A 27,281-nucleotide genomic window follows, 5' to 3' on the forward strand; every position below is an offset into this window, starting at 1 on the left:
GTGTGTCTTTTTCTTTTTTTTTCTTTTTTTTTTTTTTTTTTTTTTTTTTTTTTTTTGTGCCTGCTAGATGTTTCAAACATTTATTTCTTTAAGGTCCCTGTGTATAGCAGTGAGACCTCTTGATTTTATGGTAAGGGGCAGCTTGTTTTCTCTTGGATCTTCTGTATTGCCTGAGACAGACCAGGTGCAGGAACAAATAGAATCTATAACCAGCCAGGCTGCATCAGGGTTGGTAAACACATTTTGAACAGCAAGGGCAGTATGATTGAGCAAAACTCATGGTAAGCTCTCTCCATCTTCTAATATCTCCAGGCAAGCCAGTGTAACCTGAAGGATGAACTGTGCCAGGCAATTTCTGACTGTGAGTCAGGGCATAGATGGGCAAATTGAGTGGTCAGCTTGGGCAATTCAGATTGGAAAGTTAGAAAAATCATTCTGTTTAGCAGACCTGGGATGTGCAGGTCATGCTCTGGGCAGCTTGTTTCTATGCCTTCTCTATCCCTGAGGTTTTAGGAGCTCGCTCCCTCTCAGTTTAGCTGTTCATCCAAAGGAACTCTGGACTTTTTGGAGGGTTGATGTGGGTTAGGACCTGCTCAGATTGCTTAGATGGAGAGACAGCCAATAAAACTGGGCTGGCAGTAATCCCTGTCCAGAAGAGCCAGCTGGACATGGATTGGTAGCAGTAACTCCTTCCTTGTGTCTGATTCAGCCAAAAAAATTTTGTCAGTCCATCCTTTCCGGTCTCTGCTGGCCTTAAGAACTATGAATCTGAGAATGGCTCTGAATTTGCTGAAGAGTCTGTGTGACATCTTATGTACCCCAGGTAGACAGTCATAAGGTATTTTTATTAATGTTCTTCCAGGCAATCACTCTGGTTATGAGCCACTTTCATGAACTCCACCCCAAAGTGGTAAGCACCCCTTATGCTCTTGAAGCAGCTTCTTGCTATGGTTGAATCTTGCTCTGATTGTGCCACCCTTTTCTTGCATAATTTTGATAAGTTTCTGATGTTTTTTTCTTTTTTTATCTTTATGAGTTCTTTATTGTACTCATCTAGTGTGACCAAATCTTATCCAGAGCTGGAATTATTAGGGCCACCTAAAGAACTGAGGAGTAAAGCCTCTGTCAGCTCAGAGCCTGCATCCATAAAGCTGTTTTGTTTCAGCTGTTCATGAAAAACTTGCTATTCATGTAAGAAAGGATTTCATGCTTGAGACAGGTCACTTTTCCATCATAACACATAATTATGGAACAATAAATAAGACCTCCCAATGTGAAGAATTCATAGAATCATAAAATCATAGAATATCCTGAGTTGAAAGGGACCCACAATGATCATCAAAGTCCAATTCCTGGCCCTGCACAGGAGAAGCCCCAGAATCACAACCACATGTCCAAATGCTTCTTGAACTCTTTAAGGCTTGGGGCTGTGACCACTGCCCTGGGGAGGCTATTCCAGAGCCAGACTACTCTCTAGGAGAGGAACCTTTCCCTGATGCTCAGCCTAAACCTCCCCTGACAGAAGTTCATGCCATTTTCTTGGCTTCTGTTATGGGTAACCTGTCTGCCCGTCTTCTTCCTCCTGGGAGGAAGCTGCAGACTGACTGAATAGGCCTGGGCAACTTACCTGGGTTATTGATTTTACAGAATAGAATCAGAGAATCACAGAACGGTTTGGGTAGGAAGGGGCCTTAAAAATGATCCAATTCCAACCTCTGCGCAGTAGTCTGAGATGCCACACACTGCTGGGTCAAGGTACTCAGGGCCCCAGAGGTTTAAGGGTATTCTCTCTACTGTGACATTCACTTGTGCCAGTACAGTCCATAGATTTCTAAAACTATGTTTTTGGTAAATGAATGGACTAATTGACTCACTGAAATTCCAAACTACCTGGAAGGTGCTTTTGATGCGATCCCAAACTGAAGGTTGATCTGCTGTGATGGCTCTGGTCAGCATTTTGTCACCCATAGGTTTATCACATTGTCTGCTCTCTTTTGGTCCAAAAAATCCTCTGATCACCTGCTTCCAAAGCTGTTCTAAAGGTAGCAGCCACTACAAGGCTGTTTGAGATAAAAATTCTCTCCTGATATTTTAGCAAGTAGAAGACTCAAAAATAAGCTTGATCTGTTTGTTATATTCATTGCCATTGTCACACTCTTGCTGTAGCTGAAAATGTTTCTATTGGTACAAATTGTAGTTAAATTGGCTTTGCAGAAAATATCCTTCTTACCACCTCAAGAAGCAAATAAACAGAGATGTATCCCCAGAGCAGGTTCAAATATAACATTTTGATCACTCACACAAAGCAAACATTGGTGTAATTCGTTCATCGGTTAGTTTTTCTAGCCCCTAAGATAAGCACAAAGGAGATAAGCATGAAAAGGAAACATGAAGAAATAGGGCTTTTATCTAGAATAATCATTATAATAATTTTGTATTGGGATGCAATGGCTTTAAAGGAAGCAGTGGATGGCAATACTTGCATTACACTGCATTAGCCTATGTTAAAGGCCTACACCAGTGTATTAATTCAGTTGTTTCATTTATCTTTAGTATAGCAACCCATTCTTTTTCACAAAATATCCAATTAATCCTTATTTTGCACAACTGAAATGCTGTTGACCTGCAAATACAAAATCAGAGCTTACAAAAAGTCTCCAGCTGTTTGGCCTATGGGAATTCTGAGAATCCAGAAAAGCCATTTTTTACTTTATTACTTTTGTGAGTACAATCATGTTGTTGAGAGACAATTCATATTAGAACACAGTCAGGGACATCACCAACTGAGCAACTTGATCTAGTGGAAGGTGTCCCTGCCCATGGCAGTGTGCTGGAGCAAGATGAGTTTTGAGGTCCCCCTCCTTTTAGGAGTCTATGACTTGTATGTCAGTGTTAATGGTGGGGCATTCCTCCTTGGTGTTATGCTTGTTGCTCTGCTTAGAGCAACAAAGCTCTAAGAGCCTGGGACTCAGAGCCTGCTTCCTTCTGCTGCCACAGTCCCAGTGAACACAATTTTAAAATCTGGGTTTATTTCTATTTTGGGTGGAATGAGAGAAGGCTTGCTCCCTTGCTGTTGGAGCTGCTCAAGTTGATAGTAGGGAAGCACCCTGTGGCTTGCACAGCTGTGATGTACCAACTGCTGCAACCTGGGAGAGGATTTCAGCCTCTGGTCTTGCAAACTTGGCTTCATATTCACTTCAGTGTGATTGTTAGAAATAAAAGACAAAATAAAGAAGAACATTCAGAAAAGTCAATTTAGCTATAAATAAATCACTTATATAAAAGACAAAATAAAGAAGAACACTCAGAAAAGTCAATTTAGCTATAAATAAATCACTTATATTAGCTACCAGAATCCAAAGTTTACTTAGAACGTGCACTATGATGTTTTTCACATGCAACACTTGAAGTGCTGGTCTGTATAACCCAATACGGATTTTATGCCAGGACAACACCCCATGTTTTATCAGTGTAATATAACAATAAGTAAGTCATATGACACCTAGATTACACACAGTTTTGAGAATTAGGATGCCTTTAGGGATATTTTTTTCCCCTTATTCTTACATAACTGCAGTCTAGAATCGTTACTTCAGTGTAATGTTATCCATGTAGTAAAAGCAATGTAACTTCTTCATGGTAACTCACCTATTTAAGGTAGAAATGACCACTTTTTGTTCCGAGGCTTTGTTACGACAACAGTGTGTTTTTTATTTGGTGCCAAAGAGTTTTGATCATCAGTGAATGTATCCACCAAAGATATTGTGGGAGAAGTGTGTGTGTAAGGCACACGTGTAATTATAGATCCAGGTTGCATCTGCTTAAGGTTTACTGTTTCATCACAGATCTATGTATACTAATCTAGATATAAAAATGGCTCCTAATAAAGCAAAATTTGTTGCCCCATCAGAGAATTTTCCCAATGTATATTCTCTGTATAGTTCTTGACTACTGGTCCTTGAGTTGAGCTCAGTATTTCCAGGCCAAAATGATGCTATAATCCTAAATGATGGTGTATATTATTTTTCCTCTATATTTTCATAGTGGCTGATTTTCACAAAGTCAGTATCTTTCACAAAGTCAGTATCCATCTCTGTCCAAATAAATAGATATTACCTTATAAATCACTACCACAGGGGATCAAATCATATACCCAGTTTTGCTGGCTCTTTTCCTCAATGACTGAGACCCAACCCCATGTTTACTGACTGCTACTGATATTTAGCTCAGATATAGGTATTTGGTGTAAAGAATGGTCTGTCTTCTTTACCCAGCCAGGAGATTGACCTGTCAGCCCAGAGACTGGGGTTGACAGTGCCCTTTGTTGAGCTCTGATTACAACAGTGCTGGCAAAGCCACCGTTGTGTTTGGCACTTGTTGGTCTCGGATTTGCTCCACAGTGCTGTACACTGAAATGAAAAACATCTGGTCAGCTCACATGCTCTATTTAGACTGGTTACACAAATTCATGAGATTATGCAACCGAGACCAGCGATCTTATTTCTCCCTCTTCTGAAGCATTTAATATTTTGTCTTTAATCACATCAGACAGACAGCTGGCTGGTTCCCAGGTGGCCTTTCTCAGAGGGCGAGCCTTGCTGCTTGACCGTCGGCACAGGTCAGCCTGCCACCACCTCGCTGCTCTGCAAGGATGCCTTGTGTCCTCCCTGCTTCCCTTCCTGAGCAATGGAAGCTTCTGCCAACAGACCAGCTGTGGAAGCTGGTGGAGTTCTTGAAGTGCAAGGAGCTTTGTCAGGCAGTGTATTGAGCTTGCTTGCTCCTTGGGTTCCTCCTTTCTGACAGTGTGGGCCATCCAGCAGGCAAGGCAGAGCTGATAACCCTCAGCTGCAGCTCCGGGAAAGGCTGTGGATTCCCTGACACTGATGATGCTCCTGGGGAAAGGAGCACGGTGAATCACAACAGGAGTTTAAATCAGGATTTCTGATGGCTTTGCTCTTACCGTCCTCTTTGATAATAAATGGCTCAAGCATGCATTTGATCAGGCTGCCTCTTCAGCTCCTGAGTGAGGAGTTTCCTGTGCATAGTGTTTATGAAAAGCTCAACACTGGAAAATGGCAGTGCTCTCTAACTGGCTTCCCACCAGGCTCATGGCAGCTGAAAATCAAGTTTAGTAGCTCAAGCTCAGTAAATTAATCTTTTAATTAAAATATGTAATTTAATGTTAGAGACCTCATTCTCCAAGAAGGGTACAATTATAAATGCCCACATCTGACCTGGATTGCTGAAAATTGGCATAGTGCCTCTATTAGGTTAGAGATAGCAAACCCAATCTGATTTATTGCTGTAACCCTTTGCCAAGCAGACAGACACAGTCTTAATCCCAGATACAAAAATATGAGTAATTGGTCATTGGAGTTGACTTACTTTGCATGTGAGGTGACCAACACCCCAGTTTGACCACAGGGAGAGCTGTGGATTCTGAGCCCACATAGTGCCACATTGAATCAGCTGCCTGCAAAGAGATGAGTGGGGATGGTGCTCAGCAGTCAGTCCCAAACTCTGTATCTAGAGGCTGCCCAAAATTGCTATCACAGTCTATGGGATCTGATAAGAATTTCTCCTTCTTTGTATATGTGTCTTTCTATGTTTGCATATAAATAAAAAGCAGGTAAACTAATAGGAAATAATTAGTGCTTCTTATCTCAGGAGCCCAAGCTGATTTCTTCCACTTCCCAGTTCATGCCTCCTTTATAAGTGCCTTTCTCCTTCTTTGTATATGTGTCTTTCTATGTTTGCATATAAATAAAAAGCAGGTAAACTAATAGGAAATAATTAGTGCTTCTTATCTCAGGAGCCCAAGCTGATTTCTTCCACTTCCCAGTTCATGCCTCCTTTATAAGTGTTTTCTCTTTATCATGTGGTAAACTCTGCTGTAATCCTGGACTTCACCAGCTAAGATTGAGGAATGGCTCCTTTAATTTGCTTGGAAGTGGTCCAGTCTTTGGTGTCTGGATAGCTCTGGTTCGTATCTTAATAATTTTCATGCCTTTGCATGAATTTTTAAAATAGGAAATACCCTGGTGAGCCCCTGGATCTTATTCTCTTGGCTGGCAGCTTCCTGTCTCTATTAAGGCAGCCAAATAAATCTCATTCTCCAAAACCACAAGAACTCCTCTTCCACACAGGGAGAGGAGCCTGAGCTTTAGCTGGGAGGTGCATGCACAGACGCGTGCAGACGTGCAGGCATGCACTGCTTGATTCACTATTCCTCTCGTCCCCCTTTCACCTATTAGTGTCCTCTGAAAGATCAGGTTACCTTGCCAGTGGAAATATATGAGCTCGTTGTGTGATATAGCATAACTGCAACAGCAGATCATATAATTTTCCCCCGAAGACTTGTTGCAGACTATGTCGAGTCATTTGTATTTATGACAGCTTGGGGGTGATTTAGTACGACCTCACTTTGATAAAAGCCATTTAGAGCTCATAAATATGGGTGACACACTGCATTCTTGGCTGGAATTTTAAATGGAGAGCTGCATTTGCATTCCCATTGAGCTTTTATTGTTTAGGGGGTAAGGATGGGAAGGGACGAGGTGAAACAGGAAACAGAATAAATGTCTAAAAAGCAAAAGGGCCCTTGAGGAATGAAGGATGCTGCTGTGCTTAGAGTACCCCTAGCCTGAAGCACCCATGGTGGCCTTTTCTCCCCAGATCTCCTGAGCATGGGACAATTTGAAGTTCTGCTCATCCCAAATTGGTCAGCAGGTGGGAGAAAGGGATTCTTAGGTTTTGGGGCAACATTGATTTAGCATTGAGTTTGCATAATAAAGAAATCTGCATGTCAGCAGGTTTTCTTTTAGCTTGGTCCTTCCTGTTGTGTGCTGTAATTTTTACTTAATTTCAAGGAGCCATTTACCAACTATATTTATATTCTGTGCCCAGATTTATAAGGAAGTTGATAATTTATGGCCAACAATAAAAGATACTTAAGCCAAACATAGAGTTGTCAGATTTTACGCATCATGCTTAAATTCATCATTGATGGAAGCAAGTAGGAAGATTGTTCCTGAAAAATTCTTCTTTTTTTTTTTTCCCTATAATTTCTGATTCCCAAAGGAACCTAAGCATCATATCCCACTAAATTTCTCACAGAGATGAAGATCTTATTTTCTGAAAGAGGACTCAAAAGATGAAGCAGTTTTCATTTTGTAGTCACTGGCAGAGGCAGGGCCTGAGCCTAGGTGGGCATCTTGACCATCAGGTCATCAAACAATTCATTCCCTGAAGCCACAAATTGTCCTGCTCTCTGGTTTTCCTTTCTACAGTGCAGGTCAGCAGGAATACTGGAAGCTGTTCTGGGTGGCTGGAGACTTATCTGACACATTCCTGGTTAGTCCTTAATGGTGTGATTATTCACTGGAGGTAGATAAGGACCACGATACTCAGTTTTGCGTGTAAAGCTATCCTATTCATGGCCTTGATGCTTGGGGATGAGGATTACCAAATTAAACTAACCCAAATCTCTTTGGGAGCACCTATATATACATCTTTTTGGAAACTTATATGTGTAAACATTTTAGATTTTGGTTTAAAATCCTGAACAATGTCACCTCCGAAGATTACCTCTGAAATTTATTTTAGCATATACCTGTACATTTGAAATATATCATAAATATTTAAGATGCTCAATTTTTAAGCTATTTTTAAGCTTTTTGGAGTGTTCTTTATGAATTATAGGAATTTTTTTTGAACATTATTTTTATTTTTGATGGCTAACAGGATAAAGCTGTCACAAAAGCAAAATAAATCTTGCCTACCTATGAAATTATTTTTATGGTACAATATATCAGTAGAATTATGTACCAAATTATTTAATTTTATCCATAAATAATCAATTAATTGTGTTGAAATTCCTTTTGTCCTCTGGTTGGATAATGTTTAACCTGCTAGTTCAGTTTAATGCTTACGGCAGCAAATCCAATGCTTCCCTTTAACCATCTTATTACTAAAAATTATTTGTATCACAACCTAATTATATATATAGATTTTAGGAGTCTTCAGAATTGCGTGTGGATGGTGGTGGACTAGCTCTACCCAGGAACTGAGTCAGAGGTGGTGATGAATATAAAGAAAGGTGCTGAGGCTGTAGCCTGGTTCTGCTTTAGTCTCTGCTGGCCCATAGGCACCATGTGGCACACTCAAGTCTGTCCCCCCTGCTGCTGCCATCCCTGCGGACTCCCATCTAAAACCTAGGCAACAGGATCCAGAGGAATTAAAAGGCAGTGTGCTTTTCATTAAGAAAATGAAAAGAAAATCACAGTCCCTGCCCTGAAGATTGTACACTGTAATCAATGGCAGCATTAATGTGGAACTTCAGTGCACTCTGAGGAACAGTAAAACATGCATGACGGGACCCTGAAGATGAGACAACCAGTAAACTACTTACTCTGCTTCAGCTTCATTAGCCATTAAAGCAGTATAATGGCACTTACCTCGACAGAGATTAGTCAGTCATCACTAGCACAAAGTTATGGAGAGAAAAAAGGGGGGAAAGGAAAAAATAAAAACCTGAACATCCCTTAAATTCTTGCCTTAATGATGCTGGCAGCAGGTGAGGATGGGACCTGGATCATACCACATGGTTCTGGTGGCCATGCTGGTTCCGGAGGGTGTGCTTTAAGGTCCTTTTCTCCCTCCAATGCAGGATATGCCATGATTCCATGACTCTCAACAGGAGGGGAAAGAAAGCATTGATTTGGCCAGCCTGACCTTTTACATTTGGGGTTCAAATGTGGATAAGCTCCCAAGTGAGCCTGCTCAGAGACCACTGGTGGCCACCCTGCAGACATTTCTCTGCTCTGTCTAGAGCCCCACATGGCTGAAGCCTCCCTTGCCCATCTGTGCTGAGATCTCTCCATGGATGACAAAACAGTGGCAAGGAGCAGAAGTGACACTGCCGTGTGGGCAGGGCTGTGCAACACCTGTCCAAATTGTGCCTGGTGTGAGCCACTGCCATTTATCATTATAAACATTTTTATTAAAAGTAGGTCCTAGAGCAAACAGATCTCTCAGTGTGGCTTTTTTTATTAAATGAACTTGATTTGGTCTCTGTTGACTCCAAAAGCCAATCAACAAGCCCCGTGAATCTTTGATCCAGTTTTCTACTTTTCTGTTCTCTGAAGACTCAATTTCCTCTCCTGTCATGCTTTTGGGGGTGGGGGGGGTGCGGGGGGTGGGGGAGGAATACAGACTAGTCCCCCAGTTATAATACAATTATTTAGTGCAAGTGGGTTTTTTTTTTTCACTTGAATAAATTAGTTGTTAATTAAAGCTTTTTGATGTAGTGCGAAAGGAGTTATATTTGATACCAACAGATGTATGCTGTTTGATTTATAGTCCTTTGGGGTGTTGGTTACAGCAATCCCTTTCTCCCCCTTCTCCCACAAAACACACACACACACACTCACTTCAAAGACCATTAAGTGGTACTGTGTTTTCAATTAGAAGGAGAATATTTTTGCTGTTGTTTCCACTTTTCTCTGCATCACTTGAAAACAAGAAAGCAATGTTTCATCACTTTGGCCATTTTCTCCAGCCTACAGTCCTGTGGCACTGGCAGCAAAGACAGTTGTGAAAGACTCTGCTTGAGGTGATGGGTTGACCCTGAATGTGGTTCTCTAGCTTAGCACGTTACAACTGCAAATAGGAGACACTGGCAAAGGATTTTCTCTGATTTTCACTTCAAGCAGGTTAAATTCCCACAGTGGGAAATGAAACAAGCTTCCAGGTAATGCAGGAAGTGTTTGGAAGCTGTGCTATGTCTCTGGGTTGAAGCATCGCTGTAGTCTTCAATTTGTGCAGAATAAGGGACCTGGGTGAATTTAAGCAGTTTAGGTTTGATTTCCTGATGGGAAATTAGAGAATGCAATGGGAAATGTTGGCAAAGGCTCTGAGTGAGATAAAATTTCTATTAATCCTCTCCAAAGAGTACATTAATCCAGTGTACATTTGGTGCTCTTAGTTAGTTGATCAATTTACCTATCTCTAATTTCTTAGAAATTACTCAACACTCATCTGCTTAGCTACAATTGCTTCACACCAGCAAGGACCATATGCCAGGAGAGTTTCCAGGAGGATGTGGCATCTCAGAATGTTGTCCCATAATCCTTTGTCTCCCTTCCTTACCAGTGAGGTGAAGAATGACCTTAGGAAAAGACTTCTGTCAGTTTAACATGGCAGTCACACACAGGTTAAAGAGGAGATTTTCCATATGTGGTGCTGTTTTCACTCAATTCCCAGCACTGTGTTCTTCGTCTCCAATGGAAGTGGCTGAGCAGAAATTGTTAATGCTGTTTTGTGTCTGGACTTGTGTGTCTCAGAAATGGCAGTGGCACTTTCCAGACTTGTAGGATAACACTTAGGGCACCTTTTAGAGATTATCCAAGCCCAGATGAGCAAAGTAATAGGATCAGCTTCCTGTGCAGACAGAGAGAGAAAGCCCTGCTTCTCCATGGATCCCTATCCCAGGCAAGGTTGTCCTAATGCTGCCATTTAATTTGCCTTAATCCGATGGAGGGGGGGAAGTGGGTCTTAATTAATTGCCTTCTACTCCAGGCTCAAGAGGAAAACCTGCTTTGGAACAATTTAATGCAATCAAAATCTGCAGGTTGTGAGGCTGCTGGCAGAGTTCCCTGTTTGTCAGTAAATGAGTGCACATTTCCAGCTCTCAGGGATGGGTGAGACTTTTCTGAAAGAGAGTCACTGGAGGTGTGGACTCTTGATGAACATGAAGGACAGGAGAGTGGCTTTGTCCTGTTCCCTGCTTGTCCCAAGAGAGCATGACTGTCACTGTGTCCTTGAATCTTTTCCATAACTCCTGAGTGCTGAATCAAATTTGAAGGAACCAGAGGATGGTAGAGAAAATTTGTTTTGAAGAGGGTCGTTGGAGAGGAACAGAGATGTCCATGTCATCTTTCTATCTCTCTCTCCCTCTCTCTCTCTCTCTCTCTCTCTCTCTCTGAGAACGAGAATAATTTTTCTTTTCCTTCTCCCTCTTCAGCAGTAATGGAAGCAGTAATTCCTGCCTACTTAACCCAATTTCCAGGGTCCCACATGTATTAATAGTTATTAATAATTTTTTGGTATGCTCATGCAGAGTTTTGTACGGTTGCACATTATGGAGTTTCCAGAAGGGGTTCTAGGCCACTGAGATTAGCAGCAAACTTGGGAAATGCCTTTCCTTTTCAATGTGATGGTGATTACTTTCCATTTTTGCTGTTATGTTACTTGCTCCAATGACCTGCTCTGGGAAGAGCCTATTTATCTAAGGATATTCTAGTTCTCAGGACTGTAAAAATGTGTTTCTCTAAATTACTGAGAGACTTTCTGTATGTTCTACAGTGTGTTGTTTTAGTAGGACCTATAGAAATACATTCTTTCAAATGCTTAAATTAATCTCATAGTAGAGGAAAAAAGGAAAAATTATTAATGAGGTGTTTATCTACCAGGTATTTCACAACTTTTGTCTATGTCCTGTTTTGCCTACTTGAGTTTAGTTGAAGAGTGAACAAAGAGTGGGCATTGAATGAGGAAATTAGATTTTGAATAAGTATGGAAGAAAATACTTATTTTCAGTTGTGTGCATGTCACCCTGCTGGAAACCAGGATAGATATCTTATGGATATCTGAATTTGTCTCATTTTTGCATTAGTAACTGAGGACTTAAAGCAAAAAATATCTGGCTTTAAGTTAAAGAAAAGCAGTATGTGCTCAAGAACTGGAATAACATCTCCGCCAAACATACAGGTTTGTGGAATGATGAAAAGTTAAACAAGTTTAAAAGGATGAAAAAGAACACCAGCATGAGAGGACTGAAGAAAAAACAAGAAAGAAGTGTGCAAAAGCCAGCAAGAAAGACAGCCTTGGCCCAAGGCAAGTGCCAGAGAGGACTTGGCCATTAAGGGTCACTAACTAGGGGGCTGGTGAAAAAGTGTCAGTGTGGTGGGGACAGCTGGGATCAAGGACAGAACCAGGGAGGAGCCAACAGGGATGGGGAAGAGAAGCCCTACGGTCAAAAGTAGGGCAAACTGTGTGCAGCTGTATCTGCCTAAGGTGTTGAATGGATTTACTGGAGGAGAATAATTTTCCAGCACAGGAAGGGCATAGACCTCCTGGAGCAAGTCCAGAGAAGGCCACCAAGATGATCACAGGGATGGAGCAGGTCTACTGTGAGGAAAGGCTGAGAGAATTTTGGATTGTTCAGTCTGGAGAATAGAAGGCTTTGACCAAGTTGTGGCCTTCAGGTATCTGAAGGGAGCCTACAAGAAAGATGGAGAGAGATTATTTACAAGGTCCTGGAGTGACAAGTAAAGGGTGAATGACTTCACACTGGCAGAGAATAGGTTTAGACTGGATATTAGGAAGATACTCTTGGCTATGATGCTGGTAAGGCCCCGGCACAGGGTGACCAGAGAACTTGTGGCTGTCCCATCCCTGGGAGTGTTTAAGCTCAGGTTGCATGAGGCTCAGAGCAACCTGGTGTCATGAAGGGTGTCACTGATCATAACAGAGAGTGGAATGATTTTTTAATGTTCTTTCTACCCAGGCCACTGCTTGGTTTTCCCTTTCCTGAATAAATAGCAGAAGCAGTAGGTAGGGGGAGAGTGGCAGGGAGGTGGCAGTGACTTTGGGTAAATTAATACCTTCCACTGGAATGCGATTTAATAAATTTTGGAGACCACCTTGTTTTCTTGTTGATAAAGACCAGCAGTTTTAAATTCCTAATGTTTTTGATTATCAAACTTTCTCATGGTTTCTTTAGTTCTCTGGTTTTTTTTTTTTTTTCTTTTTTTTTTAACAAGCAGTAATATTCCTATTGGTTGAAAAAGAACCTTTGAATTTTGGCAGGGACAAAAGCCCTGCAGCCAAAGATCTGCCTTTCCCTGCTCCCATGAACCTCCCCTCTGTTCTGGCTGAGTTAGGAGCTGCATAAGATCAACATTCCCCATTTCTGTCTTGTATTTCTCAGGAACATTTTGGCAGCAGGTCTGAATCATAACTGAACAGGAATCTTCCACAAACCTGGGCCCAGAGTGCTGCCAAAGCAAAAATAGCAACAAGAGAAATCCCTTGGGGCTTGTGGGGCAGGTGTAGTTGGTGCATCACTCCCTGCAATTTCCCACTCTCAGCAGTTGTGGCAAATCTCGCCAACCCAAGCAGTGTGCACCTCTGGAGATCCTTGATGAATGGAAGGATGGGTCTGCTTTTGGACAGAGCTTACCCACTGTCTTCAGGCTCCTCAATCAAACAGCAAAAGAGTTAGGAAGTGTTGTCTTCATCCCTGTTAGTCCAGCCATGGTGTTGGCTGGAGCACACACATGTTAATCCCATGGTGACCTGTCCTTCCTGTCATGTGTGAGGGAGTGCATTGCTCACACTGCTGGGGAGGCACTCACTCAAGCAGAAAGCAAGTTGACACAAGCAGCTGTGAAAGCTGTGAAATTCCTGTTTTTTGACACTTTCAGGGTAAACATGTTTCTTATTGCAGTGGCCAGTGTAGTAAATAAGGAGAAATTGTGTGCATCTATACATGTATGTGTGCACATGTCGGATGACAGACATCTGGATGGCCATGCAAGCACCATTGTATCGGATGTATTCATGTTTAGACTTAGAAAAATAGAAAAAAATATAGTTTGCAGCAGTACAATGTGGAGCAGAAGCAGAATCCCAGGTTGTGGTGTTTTGGGTTTTTTGTTGTTTTGTGTTTTTTATTGGTTTTTTTGGGTTTTTTTTGTTTGTTTGTTTTTTGGGGGTTTTTTGGGTTTTTTTTTTCGGGGGGGGGGGGGGGGGGAGCCTAATAAAAGTGCACATTTGCTGACAAACACACTAGAAAACTCCACACACATTTCCATAGACACACCCGAGGTGCCGGCGCATTGGTGACGCTTGTCAAGTCGAGGCGCGGCTGCAGGCATCTGCGTTTGCACCCATACAACAGTTTTATTTCCTTTTGAATAACAAGGGGGTTTCCCCGCCTCCCCGCCCCTTCCCCGGAGCTGTGTACTCCGTTTCTGACAATGCACGGCTGCGTTGCTTGTTGGAGTGTCTGTCATTAAGCAATGCACTGATTATTCTGGCAGCTCTGCTACTCGAGTCCCCATGGACGAAGTCAGACATGGAGAGAATTGAATTTCGCCAAGGATGGGGCTAAAGGTCGTTCCAAGCAGTGGACAGCTGTGCCTAGTCAAATCGAAACTATTGCTTCAAGTTGTTACCAACAGAATAGCTGGTAGCTCTGTTGTCAGTTCATTTTCACTTGCATCCTGTTACAAATTAAACTGAAATTGTGGTGTGCGGAAGGAGCAGAGAGTCGGTTTTCTGCCAAGTGACAATTCCTATATCACCAATTTTTTAAGTGCAGCCACTATAGGTCATTACTAAGGGTTTTTGTGATTTCCAGAGATGAAGATTTAGGATTCTGATTTTCTGCCATGGGCAAAATTCCCATTAGCACCTGCTCTCATCTTCTAATCCTATAGGTTGAAAAGGAAATACAAAGCTCTGGTAACTGGCCTCTTTTCTCAGCTCTGTTCACCAAAAATACCATAAAATACAGAACTGTTTTATGACATTTCCTTATTTTTCTTTTTCTTTTTCTTTTCTTTTTCTTCTTTTTGTTATTCTTCTCTTTCCTTTCCTTTCGTCCTTTTCCTTTTTTTCCCACTTTTTTCCCTTTTCTTTTTTACCCCTCTTTTTTTCTACAATTAGGATGTTTGAATTGAGATTTCATAGTGCAAACTATGAAATACTGTAATTCTGCTACAAACTCTCCTGTACTGAGGCAGGGTGTAGCAGTGAGAACATCTTAAGAACACTGCTTACATGCCAATATTCATTTCAGCCCTGCCCAACATCTTCCCCTGAAACACTCCTAAATCTCTCAATCACCAAGACAGAAAAATGCCTTCTGGGTAGAAACACAGTCTCTCTCAGGATCCTCAATGGGTCCTAGCAACCAAGCTGAAAGCCTGGGACTTGACCACATTTGGAATAAACTTGCCCAAAAACATCAATGCTAATTAGCTCTTGTTATGAATGGATTAAGTGAGACACCAGCTGCAATGAGGCATTTTGATTTGGGTTGTGGCTGGGTAATTAGATTCACATAAGCTGGCTGGGGAGCTGTCAGTCAGCAAACAGTAGCTCTCTTCGCTGTGTTAAGGAAGAAGAGCTTTTCTGTGTCCCATCATCTGTTTTACTGTGAGCCTTTGGGTGATGTACCAGTAATCAAGCACAGCACTGAGTATGAACTGAAACCCTCCTCTGAGCCACAGCCACGCAGCTCAGTGACTTTGGAAACTCACTCCTCATGCAGCTGAGCAACACTATTTTATTTATACTGCAACATACTCCTCATTTGGTGGCTGTTAATGTGAATGCCATCCTTCCCTTTGATTTGTGCTGGCTTTACCCCTAATTTCCAAATTGTCATTGGTGCTTGGAACACAGTCTGGGGGAAAAATGTGATTTATATTGTCATGAAATTACCTAGAACAATAGCAACTATAGAAAAGTATGCAAAATTGAATTTATAGATAAACAAACATATGTAAATCATAGAGTCACAGAATGGCCTGGGTTGGAAGGGACATTAAAGCTCATTGTGTTTCAGACCTCCTACCATGGGCAGGGCCACTTTCCACTATCCCAGGTTGCTCCAAGCCCTGTCCAACATTACCTTGGACACTTTTGGGGATCCAGGGGCAACCACACCTTCTCTGGACACCCTGTGCTAGGGCCTCCCACCCCCACAGTAAAGATTCCTTTTTTTTCAATACCTAATTTTAACCTACTCTCTTTCTGGGGCTGTGACCTGGGGTGTAGCTGGATTAGTGGTTCTGGGGTCCTTTTCACAATAAGGAATCCCCAATCATTTGTTTAGAACAAGTTGTTTGGTTTTCAGACCTCTGTTTTTAATGGATGAAACAGGAGGCAAACCCTCCTTTTCCTCCCAGATCTAGAGCTTTCATGAAAATTAAATATCCAGACAGCAACTTTCTTAAATATGAAGAAAAGCAAGGAGTAAAAAGGTGGCTTGATGCTCCTGACATAGAGCCTTTATCAGCTCCATAAATAAAGGACATATGCATGTGAGGGCTGACTGCATCTCAGATTGCAATACCAATGTTTTAAAAGCCTGCTGACAGAGCATCTGCTTATTTCATTACTCCTCCAGTATCTTTGCAGGTAAGTCATGCATTATACAGTATCACCTCCAGCAATGCATGAACAGAGGGGACAGAATGGAATAATTCTGGATAGTCCATCACTTTCCCTTACCTTCCAGGAGAGGGGAACATAAGGAATTATGTACTCAGTTAATAGGCAGAATTATCAAAATAACACCCTGGTTTTGTTTGTGAACTAAGATTTGTAATTTTTAAAAAGAAAGAACTCTATCATGGTACTTTTTTTGAGTTGTCTGCTTGCACAGCAGAACAAAGACCATTTTCAGTAAACTGCTCAGAAAACATACTGAGGAGATCAGTATTAGTCAGGTGAAAAAGGAAGTGTCATGCTTGACTTGAAAACAAACAGTGGTGAGTTTCAAGATCATATGGTGAGCTTTGAAATTTGCTACACAATTTTGAGGAGCATAGGTACAGATGCAGCCTGGCCCTGACTGTAACCTAATCTGTCCTGTGTTATCACCAGTAGTGTTAGTTAGTGTCAGGGTTAGTGATCCCACTCTATTAAAGATTACCTTTAGAAGCAAAATTTGGTTCAGAGTTAGTAAAATGTAACTAATGGGCAAAGAAGGACAAATATCTCTCCAGACAGGTTTTTCAATCTGCAAGTTCTTGTTACCCTCATGCTGTGTACCACTGCTGCATATCTCAAATGCTTCCTCTGGCTGTTGTTGACTAAAAATATTGGATCTCAATGTCTTGGTTTTTTAGTAGGAGGTGATGCTCTCAGCCATGATTGCCCACTTGCCTGCCTGGCACTGCCTTGGCTCAATTGAGTCCATAATCCACCATTCCCAAGCCCTAGCTTTCAAATCTGCCTCGCTCCCTGGCCATGTGCTTTTGAGCCAATGTCCACATGAGTCTGCTTTTGAATACCTACTGAGTTTTTTACAGGAAAATACTCGATCCAAAAGCAGTTTTGTCACTGAAGGAAAAGGTCAGAAAAGAGGATCCATAGCGCCATGTGACACTGTGGTAATACATTATGAGTCAACAAGGAATATTGGTCAATCTACATATATCTTCCTATCTGTTGGTGGTGTTTGGTTTCTGGATTTTGGTTTTTTGGGTTTTTGTTTGGGTTTGGTTTAGTTTTTTTCTGTCAGAGACAGCAAAGAGCTTTGAGATATCAAGATATTTATGTAAAATGGGTATCTGGGCCTCTGTCCATTTGATACCCACAAAAAATTATTTAGAAAATGCTCCTGTATCCAGCAGAGTAATTGATGAAGATGACAAAGAGAGCTATGGAAGCATCTTTCACTTCTGGAGTACAGGAGAATGTAGTCAGCAAAATAGTTTTAGCTATATAGACTTTCCTAATAAGCATCCATCACTGAGGAAATGCCATAAGAAATTTTCCACAAGTATTCATTAGCTGTTGGGTTTTTATAAGCTTGGTTAGACTTTGTACACTTTCTCCCACCATTCTGTCATGTTTGCTCTTGACAAATATTCCAGCAAACATGTTTGCACGCAATACTGTTTGTGGAGGCTGTAAATACTGGAGAATATTCCTGAATAGTGCCTTTAATATTCCCACTGAAAAACTGCTTCCAGAGATTGTAATGTCCCTCTGTTCAGGAGACAAACACCACAGTGTCATGCAGCCATTTAACAGCCCGTGAACTGGGAAAAGATCAAGAAGAGTTTTTAGAAAAGAATTTCAAACACGTTTTCTTAGGCAAACAGCAATCTGCCAGTAGTTCACAAATCAACACACTGAATATGTCAAATGCCTGTCTGTTCCCATTCCTGGGATTTATGGTCATGAACAAATTTTGAAAGCAAACCCAAATATTTTATTTGCTATTCTTCTCAGTTTCAATCTGTGGAAGAAAAGAGGTGTTTAAGAAAAAAATCTAAAAAATCTGTTCCCTTTAAAATAGCTTCCTTAACATAGTTTCTTATTGACTGATCTCTAAATAAGAGACTCTTGCACTTGACTTCTGTTTAGATGAATTACTTCTAAGGCTTTTCTTTTTGTGACAGCCGTGAATTGGTCAATGTTTGTATTAAGCTTTTTTAAGTGCACTATTAAACAGGAAAAACTTCAAAAATAAATAGGCTGACTGACTCAATGATAAATTGAAAAGAGGGGAAGGTGTGTATTTTTAGACAGAAGAATCATAATGGAAATTGTCCAATTGCCATCCATTTCGAGAAGGGCCATGTGGAAAATGCTTCAAATAGGTACCAGACATTAGCTGCTATTCAATAAATGAGACTATGCTTTGGGAAAAAAACAAACAAACAAACAAACAAAAAACAACCAAGAATCTCATCTCATCAATGCCTATCTAGTCCTAACACTTTCCTAGGAGCTACATATTCCTGATAGTGTTAGAATATTTAGGTTTTCTTTAAAAATCCTTTAAGTTCCTCTTGTCAACATGACTGGAAAGCAAGCTTGGGTATTTTATCTTAGCCTTAAATGATAAAAATATATGGGCAATGAAAATTGAAAAGGGAAAGAATCCTCCTGGATTTTTGTATTACTTTGCGTTTTTAATAATAAGACTGTGGTCAGTTATTAAAAAACTGAGTGAGAACAAATAAAATCTCGATTTTTTCCCTGTTTACACATTAGAGGATCATAAGTGTGAATGGCTGTTTCAGGAGAGGACAGATGGCATTTTCATGGTGTTCCTCTAAGTGGTTCTTAAGTTCTCTTTGTGGGTGGAAGTTCAACCCTCTGCTTTTTCAGTCTGACAGACATCAGGGTATGCTGGAAGTTCCAGGACAAGCTCCTGAAGTTGCCAGGCACATCCCCACATCTATGGAAAACCTTGTGATATTCAGCTGAAGGTGAGGCTAAGGGCCTGCAGTGGTTTCCCAGGTCTGGTGCTGGCTGGCTCCAACTCTCAACAAACCTACACTCCTCCAAGCTGTGCAAATGAGATAGCAGTATCTGTCTCACAGGGGGTGTTAAGAAGCTTAATTCATTAGTGTTTACAAAGTGTTTCTAGATCCTCAGATGTAAGGCTCTATAAACAGGCAAAGTATTACTAATTGCCAGCTTATACTGAAGTGTAAAATAAAAAAAAAAGATGGTTTGAGGAAAGAGGTGCTGAATTTTCTGGTAAGCTGAATCGGTCTAGTGGCTGTAGTTAAACAGTTTAAAATTTGATTTTACATTGCTATTATCTGAGAAATCTCCATTCATTTATATTGGTGTAATATTTGACGTCCTGTTTACTTTGGGGAAAATAGGAGTCTGCAAGTGGGGCCTCCTATGGTAAAGAATAAATCAAAGGCTTAATTCAAGTAATCATTACTTAATTCAAGTAATGGAAAGAGTCTTGCTTTACAGAATGTGGCTGCAATTGTGCTGTTAAATTTAAACTAAAATATGTCAGCAAAACTACCTTGCACCTCTTTGTGGCCAAGGAGAACAGCATGCTTCCAAAGTTTAGAGCATTTCAAAGCATATGGGTGGATATTTTTTGTTTGTATGGTTTAGTTTCAAGAGTGGGGGGAGTTTGTCCTCTTCATACAGCCCTGGCAGGAAAAACAGACCATTTTATTTAGTTCTTCCACTTTCTGAATTTCCTGCAATGCCACAGCAATATCATGCTTGGGTTCCTACTTAACTTTTTGTTGGCATTTTGGAAGGTATCAGGAATAGGAGTAAGTTGGCTAACTTGTGCTGTTTGTACTTGTAAGTTGTGTTATTTATATGCACTTTTCTGCAAAGTCTGATTTTTTAGAACCATTCCCTCTAAAAGGTTCCTTCAAAAATGATTCACTGTAATGGAAAGAAACTTAGTGCTCTTTCACTCCTTAAGAAACACCACATTTTATGTTTTTCTGCCTCAAACCACACTGTTAAAAAAGTAGTGGATAACCATTTCCCACTTGGCCTCCAAAGGGTGAAACCCTCATCTGGTATAAATTGGCATAGCTCTATTCAAATCAGAGCAGCTACATTAATTCATTCCAGCTGAGGCTCCAGCCCTTAAAATGCCAGCAAGGAGAGCGAGTTTTGCACAGGATGGATTTTTGGGCTGTGTGGAAGCTTTTTCTGTATAACTTAACTATGTGTCTAGGCTCAGGGCTGTGGGAAACTGTCTGTTTGACATCTGCAGCATACGCAGCAAATGCTTTGGCAGTTTGAGTTAATGCCTTTTGAATTCAGAGGTTGTTTACTTTCAGCTTGAATGTGGATTTGCTTTCAGCCTCAGTGGGAAATCTAACACAAGAAGTAATAGGACAAGCCATCTGTCCAAAAAGCTATGAGAATTCCTGGTTTTGAACCAATAACGGAGATCAGGGATAAATTCACTTTGTGTGTAATCTCTGCCAAATTATTGGCATGCTCCTTGGATTTCCAACCCAGGACCCAATCCCTCTGGAGCAATGTGAGCACACATAGACTATGGGGAGGAAACCTGCAAAATAACCATGGTCAACATCCCTTCCCAATGGTGGCTCCTGCAAATAAGCATTTTTCCAGCCCTCTCTTCCTCTGCTGTGATTTACAGCCCACTTTGGCAGATAAGCTGTGCACCTGTGCAGCGGCCGCTCCACCATCGCTGTGGCCCCTGCTCCTCAGGGAGCAGTAAACAGCACGAGTCAATGGGAACCCCCCAACTCCTGCCAACATTTCCTGCAAGTAAATACCAATCCATGTATTACTCACAGGCCAGAGAATGCTGTAATAACTGGATTGATTGGGTCACTTTTTCTCAAAAGCTCAGGGGCAGATTTCAGCACTCCTTTGAGAGTCCAGATTTTTTTACTTTAAAGCCAAAAAGCCATGTCTCTCTCCCACTGTGTAAACTAAGAAGCTACACAAGAGCCAAGCTTTGGGGAAAAAAAATCAGTATCCTGCAGCATTCAGCAGGACACAGTGGGCAGATTTTACTAAGAGCACAGCATGTGACAGGTGACGGAGCTGCTCTCCATTCATAGATGGGGACATGAACGGGAATTTGACCCTTGTCTTGGTCACCCACAAGAAGTGCCATCACCTTCAGTGAGAAAATAGTTAGCCTCAATGTACTGTGCTGTCTAGGAGGCTATGTTCTTGTTTTGGAAGCCTGTGGTTTAAAATATTGGCCACAGATTTTTCTCTGGGTTTGTCCATTGTTTCTGTTGACCTGAATTAAGTTATCCTTGTTTGGACCAGCTAGAAACATGAGTCTTTGTCTCCAAACCACTTGGGTAAGCTGAAGATCTTTGCTTGAGTATTTAATAAATAATAGGGAAGGCAGAGAAAAAGACAAGAAGATACCATTTGGAAAGAGCATCATCTGGTCTTTAACAATTAAACCTTCACTGCATTATGAAGTGAATCTATAGGCATTAAACCTGCATCAGGTGAATGGCTCAGGAGAACAGAATATCTGGTAATACCCTTAGAAGCACACTAGCCTGATTTCAACCTGCCCTACACACAGAGCAGCATTAACTCAGGTACCCTGGTGTAAATCCAGACAGAGGTCAAACCGAGCCCTGCAGCAGCCCTGTTTGTCCAGAGGACTTCATCAAAATAGCACCATTCAGCATTCATTCCAACAGCACCAGGCTAATTTACCTCAGCCATACCTGGATTTCTGAAAACTGGAGGGCACCAGATCATGTTCAGACATGACAAAAGAAGTGTTTTCTTTCACTCTTTTCTGTCAATTCAGGGCTACTGCAGATTGAGTGGGGAAATAAGAATCTCTTAAAGTTCTTTTTTTTTTTTTGGTTTATTGATTCAATAGTATTTGATGGCCAATAACCACCCTTGACTAACAGGCTCATTTGAACTGGGAATGCTGTGATCTCTTATGTTATTAAATCACAGAACAGCCAGTTTACAAATAAGTAGCCTGCTTAAGGTGGGAGAACTCAAGACTTGTTGTCTTTTCTTAGGAAAACTATCTTCTTTTTATGCTGTTTTTAGGGATCCTTCTCTGTAAGTTTTCCATAGAATCACAGAATCTTCATTTCCTGTGTACTTGCACAGTCACAAGAACAAGGATGGCTTGAAATTAACGTAGCACAGTTCAGCCTTCTTAAATTAAAAACTTTTTAATCAGTTTTTTTTTTTTTCTTGGAACCAGAGGCAGATGAGCAAAATATTGTATAAAAGAAGAAGAAAGCAAGCAAGCTGGTTTTGTTGTATTTTTGGCATGGAAAATGGCTTTCAGAGATACTGGAAGTCATGCAAGAAGAGTGTATTCTTAAGAGACTTCTAGCCCCTGCTCTGAAGACTGAGGGCTTTAGATAAGAGTCTGCATGTGGGGATCTTTATCCAAAACAAACCACCCAAAACTTTTGTAGTCACTAATACCGATTTCCTCCTCTGCATTTCTCTGTGCTGCTGCTCAGATACACAAGTTCTTCAAGGCATCCTAAAAGCTTTTCTTTGCCTGTAACAATTTAATTGCCTCTTGTCCAAGATTTTCTCCTCTGTGAAGAAAAAGAATGTGATCAAAATGCCCTGTGCTGCCCAAAGAATTTCCTTTCCTCAGCCTCACTGCACACACCAGGACTGTTTTCTTTCCTCTTCTTCTTTGCCACATCTCTGCATTTTCCATGAATGTATCCTCTTTTTTTTTTTTTTTTTTTTCTTGCCTGGAAAAATCCAATGTCTCCTCCCCCTCCCCTGGCAGCATGGGTGACAGAGACAGAGAAATCAGCACAGTGTCAGCAAAAGTTTAGCCCCACAGATGGGACCTGAACTTTCAGTGGCAGAGCACAGCGCTAGGTCACTGCACTAAAGCAAGCCAGATTGATACAAATTTGCTTGCTCACCCTGGAAAGGGAAGCATCAGAAGCCAGTAAATAAAAAATCTTTAGGCACCCTCTATTGCCAGTAAATAAAAAATCTTTAGGGACCCTCTATTGTGAGCTTTGGCTTTTTTTTCCTGGGAAAATGACCATGGAGCATATATTCAGTGTCATGACTCCCAAAGTGATGCAATATTTGGGTGCTCTCTGCTCTCAGGGGGTGAAATTGCACTGGGGCAGCATGGATTTTAGAGCTGTTGAAAATGGAAAGGGAACGTGTGGGCTCAACATTCTGCACATGGTATGAAGTTTTCAGCTGTGAAGACCTGAACGATCACGTCTACCAAGAGTTAATGTGCTCAGAAAAAAAGGATGCTAAAATATTCCTTCCCACTTCAATTTGCAACTGAAAACTTGCTAGCCTGTAATATCTTTTATTTATAGCACCTTTTGACTCAAAGGATCTGAAAGTGCCTCTCTCTGGGAGTCACTTCAATGATACCTGCAGGCAGGGTTGTTTTTCTGCAGATGACTCCAGCTGAGGTGTCAGGGCCTTCTTTGCCATGGACACATGTAAGGAGCCCCCTCTGCCTTACCAAATTCCAGCACTTAGTAATAAGGGCTAGAGGGAAGGGCAGAAATCTGCCCTAATAAACCCCAATAATAGCAAACAGAGAAAACAGACATATAAACCCTATGGGAGAGAGCACTGAGATGGTCACTGGCTGGCTTTGGAAGCAGACATTGGGAGGCAGTATGGGCAGTGATGGGTGATATCCTTATGCAAAGAGCTTGGAATAGTAAAACCACAGCTCAGAAGAGGGTATTTGGTGGCCCTACCTGGATAACACTCCAACCAACCTAACCAGATCCAGCTGTGCTGTGGTGGCCTGGAGAAACTCCAACAGGGACCCTACAAAGGATATGCATCCCAGGGATGGAGGTGCTCCTAAGGGGACAGACTGGGTTTAAGTCCTCAAACTCACACATCCCTTAGTGAGCACAGTCATAGCAGGGCATTCTGCTTATCTTAAGTCCACTTCAGCACCTGCCCATCAGCTGCTTCCTGCTCAGCAGCTGGCTGAAAAGGACCAGAGGACCAGGGGACCAGTTCCTCCATGTGGTTCCTGGCAGCTAGAGAAGTGTCACCCAGCCCTCCTCTTCCTTCCTGTGCTATCCCTGAAGGCCAGGGAGGCAAAAGCCAGGCCCAGCTGATAGGTTTACAAATCCAGCCCATGATTTCTGCTTCATCCACAGCCAGTCGAGATGTTGCCAAGACACATATTAGGCAGCTGCTCAGGACACTGCTGTTTTGTCTGTACCACCCTGAGCATGCTGCCTGCCTTCCTGCTTCCCCGCTCTGCCTCTGCAGCCCCCATATCAAGCTGGTTGTTTTGCTATTCCCTGCGGTGGCCAGAACATATTCAGCAAGAGCCAGCCTTTTTTTTGGCACTTCTGCTGGGTCTCCTGAGGGATTTGCCACAGGGAGGGAGTGCCCATCTGTTTCAGTGTCCTAATTCCTGTGCTTTATAAGGCATCCTGATGTTTCTTAGTGGACAAAGCCATTCAGGCAGTCTCATGAAAAACTCTGGGGACACCAGTGGCTGTTTTTGTGGCTGCCCTCTGTCCCAGCTCTCCAGCCAGGTTTTCAGATTAATACACTCATGCCTCTATGCTGAAATCCTCAGCACATCTCTCCTCCCTCCATGTCCTTCCCAAGCCATCCTCAGAATCAGCATTATTATATTTTATTCTCCAAATCTTTTTCCTCCAGGCACCAGACAAGGTGTATTTGATCTCACTTTATCTCTGCCATGCATATGTCAGTGTCTGAAACTCTGGTTTAATAGGAGTCACATCACTGGATGGAAGTTGTCTCTCCCAAGTCCTTTCCATGGAGAACATGTGTTTTGCCTCAGTCTTTCACTACTTTTCAACAAAAATTGACTCCTCCCTCCTCTGAGGAGGGGGCTGGGGTTAGCACCCTGGCAGCCCAAGAGTTGTGTTGTCTGCTTTTAGGACATCTCTCACTCTCTCCTCCTCCACCTCCTCAGAAAAGAGAATATTCTTCCTGTTTGTACATATGAGGTTTGTTTTTTTTTTTTTCCTGTTCTTGGTCCATTGAGTATTACATCATGTAATTCTTCTTTAGGTGCCCCTTCCACAGGTGCTGCTTTGGATTTGGGGGTGGGAATTGGAGGGATTCCCCCCAGAATCATGGAATTATAGAATATTCAGAGTTAGTAGGGACTCAAAAGAAATATAGGGTCTAGCTCCAAGAATCCACCACGTACCTGAGAGTGTTGCCCAAAGCTCTGGCAGCCTTAGTGCCTTGAGTGCCCTACCTAAACTGCCTGTTCTAGTTAGTGCCTGACCATCCTCTGAGGAAGAAAACCTTTTCCTAATACCGAGACTATACTTTCCCTGACACAGTTTCATGCTGCTCCCTTAGGTCCTGTCACCAGAGGGAAGGTGGCAAGCATATGGACAAGCCCTGTCTCTATGGAAATACTAAGAGAGAAATAGGGAAGGGAAAATAAATAAAAACAAAAAAAACTTAAGAGGGGAGAAAAAAGGAATAAATATTTGGGAGGATGACGTTTAAGAGGAGAGAAAAACAAATCAAAGCTGGTGCCAGGCTGGAACCAGCAGCTGGTTGCCAGAACAGCAGGCTGAGAAGTTGTTGGTGGAAGCACTCAGTGCCATGTTTGGGTTTCTTTTAAAAATACAGCGCGTCTCTCCCTTGCTATTCTGCCTCTGCTTTCCTCCCGGCCTCACAAGCAGGAGGAGGGACTCGGCTGCCCAAGTGTTCGCAGCGATGCGGAGGGATGCAGACGTGTCCTGCCCTGTCACACGTGTGTGCACACACCTGCGCGCCCAGGAGCACGGGCAGCTCCGAGCCGGAGCGGAGCTGCCAGGCACCCTGTAGGTGCGCTCCCCGCTCCGGGGAGATGCCAGGGCATTGGCAACCATGGCACGATCCTTTCTGCCGATGCGGGGGAAGGAGGTGGGAGGGCTGGGGATGGAGGAGAAAGGAGGGGTGGAAGGTTATAATGCTTGGCTAGAAAAATTTAGAGGAGTACAAAAGAGCGCGCGATGAAAGGGGGTGGCGGCGGAGCGGGGGCAGGAGGCTGTGAACTGGCTGCCGTGGAGGTGGAAGGAGATTTATGTTTGCCGAGTGGCTGTGCTGGGAGCGGGCTGGGAGGGCGTGGGGTGCCGCAGGCAGGGTGGGGGTGCTGCGGCGAGCCTGTCAGCCCCGGCAGCCAAGCAGCGGGGCTTTATTTTCTTCCTTTCTTTCCGCCTCCCTCCGCTGGGCGCTCGGAGGAGAAGGCGAGACAAAAAGCTGAACCGGTGCCAAGAAGGAGCTGCAGCGACCCGAAAATGGCACTCTGCGCCACACTAATATTTCGAGGCTGGGCTGTGCTGGAGAGCAGGGAAACGTGTCAGGAATGAGAATGGCTGAGACTGTGGGGCTGCTGGCCGGGCTCAGGAGTGTCTTCCCTCCTCCCTGCTTCCCCTACGCCTTTTAAATGTGACCCCTTTTCTCCTCCAGCTCCCCCACCACTTGCAAGGATATTTAGGAGCTCTGGGAAAGGGAAGGGATCTTTGCTGGGGACTTGGAGTGTAAAGGGTTTCATCCCCTCCTTCCAGCTCTGTATCGGGGAGGTTTTTTATTTAATTTTTTTTATTTTTTTTTTTTTCCCTAAGGAGGAAAAGAAGACTCTCAGGGAGTTTTCTTACTGTTTTCCTGTTGTCCACGCTGTCCTCCTCCTCCTCATTGCACCCGTCAGGCTGCTGTTGTGGGTCTGTATCTTGATGCAAGGTGACTTGTAGGACACAGGAGTCTCTGCTGCAAGGTGCAGTGTCGCCTGCGTTGGTGTTTCCCTCCGTTTCTCATTTGCTGGGAGATGAGGCAACTTCCAAGCGGCTCCACGGTTCCACTCAGCTCCTGGTTGATACAGTGGCGCTGTTTGTGCTGCAAAAGCCCCTTCCTGCAAAAACCTGTCTGGATAAAGCAAACAAACAAACAAACATGTAGGGCTGCAATTGCATCATTTTGCGATGTAGGCTCTTTTGCAAGAAACGGAATGGAATTTTGTGGTGATTTCTGACTGAAAGGGAAGGTTTTGCCCTCTGTTCATCCCCTTGTTCTTCCATTCACAGGCAAGAAATAAAAAACAAACCACCTCTTTTTTAATATTACTTTGAATTTTTTTTAGCATTTTAAAAATTATAACCTTGTAGTAGTTCCATAGTTGAAGAGAAATATAAAAATATCCCCCACCTGTCCGTCCCTCCCCCACTTCCTGCTGCACAGATGTTCCTTTTCAGATCAGTCTGGAA

General features: G+C 42.5%; 1 protein-coding gene and 1 long non-coding RNA gene across 5 annotated transcripts in view; one reads left to right on the top strand and one right to left on the bottom strand.

Annotated features, from left to right (window-relative positions):
* SETBP1 (SET binding protein 1) overlaps nucleotides 1-27,281 on the top strand; it is a 267,683-nt gene that overhangs the window by 91,594 nt on the left and 148,808 nt on the right. The gene's annotated exons all lie outside the window — the stretch shown is intronic.
* Nucleotides 4,430-26,926, bottom strand: LOC144248267 (uncharacterized). The gene is made up of 3 exons (XR_013341658.1): nucleotides 26,679-26,926; nucleotides 5,386-5,473; nucleotides 4,430-4,892 (listed from the first exon to the last, which is right to left on the bottom strand). It is a non-coding gene; the product is annotated as an uncharacterized LOC144248267 (long non-coding RNA).

Source organism: Lonchura striata, chromosome Z (assembly GCF_046129695.1).
Source record: "Lonchura striata isolate bLonStr1 chromosome Z, bLonStr1.mat, whole genome shotgun sequence".
Classification (NCBI taxonomy): Eukaryota; Metazoa; Chordata; class Aves; order Passeriformes; family Estrildidae; genus Lonchura; species Lonchura striata.